Consider the following 5,536-nt stretch of genomic DNA (forward strand, 5'->3'; position numbering starts at 1 on the left):
ATACTGAATCGATATAATTCCGGTCCATAATTCGCCTGTCGTTTTTTAAATTGACTGAAGTGAAAAGTAAGTTGCGATTATGTTACAATGTTGACTGCTGTACCCAAAATTTGACATCTAGTATATAATGTCTGTTTTTGCTCACACATTTTGTCGATATAATGTGGAACATAATTATAGATCTATATAGATATGCTGTTAACTCCCAGGTATAAAAGAAATTCTATGCTTATCGCTATTTGGAAATCTGTTCCGGTTGACCCTAGTTAGAATATTGGTAGAAGTTAAACCTGGTTTTATATAGCTAAACCTCTCACTTTGATATACACGCTTTTGTGATAAAGCAAAACATCTCACTTGTTAGTCAAATGCGTTTTGTTAAAATATACTTTTTTCACTCTTCTGGTCTTTTAGAAAATGTTGTTTGTGCTATACAACGAATTTGTTTTACATGCACACGTATAAAAATTGCGGTTTTTATCCAATGCAATCATAGGTTTGAACATTGCTTATAATTTAGACTTGTTTATATTTATTTTGTTTGGGCTTGTGTTATATTTTCCTTCCGTGAGTTTATATGATCCGTTCATCATGGCCTATTTCGACTCTTTAAAATTTAAGAGTCTATCCTATTAAAATTGAGGTAAATTATATGGCCTTCCAAATACTGTTTCGATCCCTAACATCACTGAAAAGACATCAATTGTCGAAATCTGAATATGGTGTAAAATAAAAATTAGAACCTCATGTAAGTGGTTTACCATCTTTGCCGCAAGTTAATTGTTTTTTGTTTGGTATTAAAATAATATTCAGATCCATTTGTTACATCTTGTGTATTTGTTATTTTACTTTTTATTGTACAAAATTTGGTAAAAACATGGGTTTAACTTGAAAACTAAAGTACGATCATGACCATGATTTTAAATGATCGTGCGGTTACGTACTCAATTAAGTTGCAATAATGTTTTTTTTTCATTTTTATTTGACTACATCTCGTCGTTTGAAACGATATGGTCCCCATTGGTAAAATTGAAGATATAGCTATAGTTGATATCCAAGTGCAATGGTCTACCTCAATATATAACTATAATGACGAGACTTCTGCACTTTGTTAAGTTTTTTACAGAACTACAACACTTCCATTAGATTAATAGCTTGTTCGTCTTGTTACTCATGTTACTTACAAACCCGATAACAGTGCTAGTTCGGTAGGTCAAATTCGTGAAAAGGAAACGGAATAGTAGTTACGACATCATAACTTATCCGATATCACCTGCGAAACGGATATTCCATAACGGTCAACCAACTCGTGATGGCGTCCGTAAAATTTACAAAGGGATGATTTCAAATTCTGCATTTGGAACTCCTGGTTTAATAGCTACCTTGTGAGCTGCAACCCTCTATCAAGAAAATCATGATAGGAAAATCAAATACAAGCACGGGAATATCGTATCAAATGGGAGATATATACCCCGTATGCAGGTGCTGCTGGAATGTTGCTACTTAGAAATGGAAAGTTCACAATTGGAAAACTGAAATAATCTCTTTTGTCGCGTAAAGTTTTGTTTTCAACCGACCCGCATTGCTGTTGTATCCTTGATCTCTAGTTCGATGGGATAGATGCGTTCAACATAGTCACCAAATTTTGGATTATTTGGTGAGAGAACATCATCTATATAGCGGAAAGTTTAGTTAAAGGATATTGCTAACTTCTTATCGTTCTTCCTAAGAAGTTACTATATGAATTCATTCTCATAATAATAAAGAAACAAGTCGGCGAGAAGAGGGGCACACTTATTTCCCGTTGGAATGCCGACAGTCTGTTGAAAAACACGTCCTTCGAACGTAACAAATATGTTGTCAATCAAGAAATCAAGCATCTTGATAATGTCAGTTACAGAGAATTTTTTGTTTGAATCAGAGTGACCCTTTACAAAGTAGGATTTATCCTTCCCTAAGACAATATACTTGTATCTACGTTAGCCATTCTTTTTTATGAAACAAAGCAATGCCAACTCTTTCAATTTGTCTTTTAGTTTGGAATGTGGAATACTTGTGTAAAGTGTAGAAAATTCAAATGTTTAAATACTATTGCAAGATGAAAGAGAATTAGATTGTATGCACTCCAAAAGATCTTTTGAATTTTTTAGTATCTGCATCTTTTTCACGCCACCTCTTGAATAGACAGTTTCACAATAACTTTGAAGCCCGGCTTTGTAGTAGTCACCAAATTTTGAATTATTTAGTGATCTCATATCATCTATATAGCAGAAAATAAAGTTAAATGATACTGCTATTCTCTTGTCTTTATTCCCAAGAAAGTCCTGTATGAAGTCAGCCTTATAATAAAAATAAAGAAACAAGTCGACAAGAAGACGGGCACTGTTGGTTCCCATAGGAATGACGATTGTTTGTTGAAAAACGTGTCCTCCAAAAGTAACATATTGCCAATCAAGCAATCTTGATTATGTCCGTTTCAGAGATCTTTCTTTTCTTCAAAGCAGGATGTATCCCACCCTAAGTCACGATACTAGTATCTACGCTGGACATTCTTTTTTCTGAAACAAAAGCAATCCAACCTCTTTCAACTTGTCTTTTAGTTTTAGTGGGGAAAACTTGTGTAGAAAAGTCAAATATTTTAATGCTAGAAGATAATGGCTTGGCTTTGCGTACAAAGGCGTATGACATTTTTGTTGATTTTTTATGCCCCATTTAGGGGCATTATGTTTTCTGGTCTGTGCGTCCGTCTGTTCGTCCGTTCGTCCGTTCGTCCGTTCGTCCGTCTGTCCCGCTTCAGGTTAAAGTTTTTGGTCGAGGTAGTTTTTGATGAAGTTGAAGCCTAATCAACTTGAAACTTAGTATATATGTTCTGTATGATATGATCTTTCTAATTTTAATTCCAAATTTGAGATTTAACACCATTTTCATGGTCCACTGAACATAGAAAATGATAGTGCGGATGGGGCATCCGTGTACTGGGGACACATTCTTGTTTATAAATTAAAATATAAAGAGTATAAACGTTATTTGTTCTGTTATGGAATAACGCTTCCACTTTGTTTTGACATTTTTTTTATTTAAAACAAGAACATATTAGGTATTGTAGAAATGACGCGCTGTCATGATAGCTCCATGCAAAATTATAATTCATGAGATATTTGTGAAAAGGTAGTGCATTTAAAAATAATAAGCGTACTTTTTTAAAGTTAAAATTATAGTAATATTGAGTTATTCTGTTAATCAAACACAACTAATCCTTATCAACGATTCATTACACAAGAATTTCACTTTAATCATAATTTTTTTTTCTTGTATTATGAATTATTATTTTAAATGCTATGACATCTACATTTTTGCTCTATCATATAGAACTGATTGATATTCAGTACGTTTAATAAAACTAAAGCAATCACACAGTCACGTCTAAATATAAGAGGTGTTCACAGTTAACCTTAAAGATTAAAAGAATTCAAAATTCTTATACAAGCAGCCGATGATTAATATCTTATCATTCGGGCTTGGAATTTATGAATATGCATCTTCAGATGGCATGTCACTATTTATTTTTGATTTTGAGATTTTCAAGATGCATTATATCTATTAATTGCGTATTAAAAAATGTTGTGTTAAAAGTTCGAAAGATACCTACGTGCCATTCAGACTCATAAGTCGAAAATAAACTTACAACACCATGGCAACAAACAGAAAAGAACAAAAACGACAAACAACAGTATGCAAAACACAACATATAAACTAAAAATTGAACCCATCAAACCGGTGGTGATCTTAGGTGCTCCAGAAGGGTTAGAAAATCCTGCTCCGCATGTGGATACCGTCGTGTAGGTGATTTTAGCCCAAAGCCGGTGGCAAGTCTAACGCGGTAGGTCGACATTCAGAAAGAAAGAGGACGGGAGTGTGGTTACGACGATTTGAACATATCTGTCGTCAGCTGTGAAACAGATACTCCATAATGGTCATCCCACTCGTGGCGGCGTCCGTGAAGTTTTCGAGGGATAGTTCATCTTCACTATTTGGTTTAATAGCTTTCTTTCGAGCAGCAACCTTCTTTCAATGAAATGCAATCTGTAGAATATCATTTATTCATATATGTGTATATATAAACAACCCTTCAGGCCATGTAAATACTGGTGATCTTAACATCTCCGGAAGCTGACATCTCTTGGACCTTAATTTAAAGAGTCGGATCACATTAATAGGAACAATAACTATAGAATGCACTAAAGTATGAGAATCGGTTGAACCATCCCCTCTGTCAGAATGGGTTAAAGTAATTGGTTCAATATGTGCACAATCTAATTTAAATATTGATCTCTGATTTCGTTATACTACATGTAGTATAACGGAATCAGAGATTAATATTTTAATTAGATTGATATGTGCAATTCATTCCAGGGAGGCAGTCAAGGTAGCATTTTCATCAATGCGCTGCCTATATCGTAAACTAGGATATATATGATGGCTCGTTTAGAGTCTGATACAATTTACACATGTGGCTCTTTTACAAAGTGAGATTATTTGTCGTAATTGAACAAATCCCGAAAAGCCATTTGTGACACGGTTTTCATAGGCAATACCATCTTCAAATCAGCACAAACGGTTTAGCTCAGTCGCTTGTTAAAATTGAACAATATCACTGCACAGAATTTTTTTGGTTTACGTATATTTTAGTTCCTCCATTTGAGACACATAAAATTATTGACTCAATTAAGTCCTTGATACAACTTCGTATTCACAAATTGAAATGTCTATCCTCTCTTCGCGATGAATATGTTGTTCTTACAGACAAAGATCCCAAAACATTTGTTTTTATAACTGTAGGACTAATAGTCTATCTATGAATAATTTGGAACACATGAACGCTTGAATAATCCACCGTATAAAACCTAACTTTGTCCGTCATGACCTCTTTGAATATTTTGATGAGCAAAAAATCTGAGGACTTTGTTTTATTGGGTGCGTTAATTTCATAAAGCTCTGTACAAACAACGGTACATTCCTGGCTCATCTGGATGCTCTACCAAGGAAAAAGTAAAATCACATAAAAAATACAAAACTCCGAGGAAAAATCAAAAGCACAAACACATCAAACGAGTGAATAACAACTGTCATATTCCTGACTTGGTACATACATGATCTTATTTACAAAATGATTGATTAAACCTGGTTTTAAAGCTATCTAAACCTCTCACTTGTATGACAGTCGCATAAATTTCCAATTTATTGACAACGATGTGTGAACAAAATAAAGACATGATAGGTAAACATGTAAATAATATAGGGGCACAGCAGTCAACATTGTATTATTATCCTAATCACTCTAAAAACAACACAGACGTATTAACAAATGTTAAAAATGGCAAAATAACACGATGACGGGATGTTAATGTACAGAGCCACGTTATATGTGATAAAGAAACATAAATAAATCATATATACAAAGCATATTAGAAAAATGAAAGATAAAAATACAGAACAATAACGCAATTACGGGTTGCATAAGTACAGAGCCGTGTCA

Source organism: Mytilus edulis, chromosome 5 (assembly GCF_963676685.1).
Source record: "Mytilus edulis chromosome 5, xbMytEdul2.2, whole genome shotgun sequence".
NCBI lineage: Eukaryota > Metazoa > Mollusca > Bivalvia > Mytilida > Mytilidae > Mytilus > Mytilus edulis.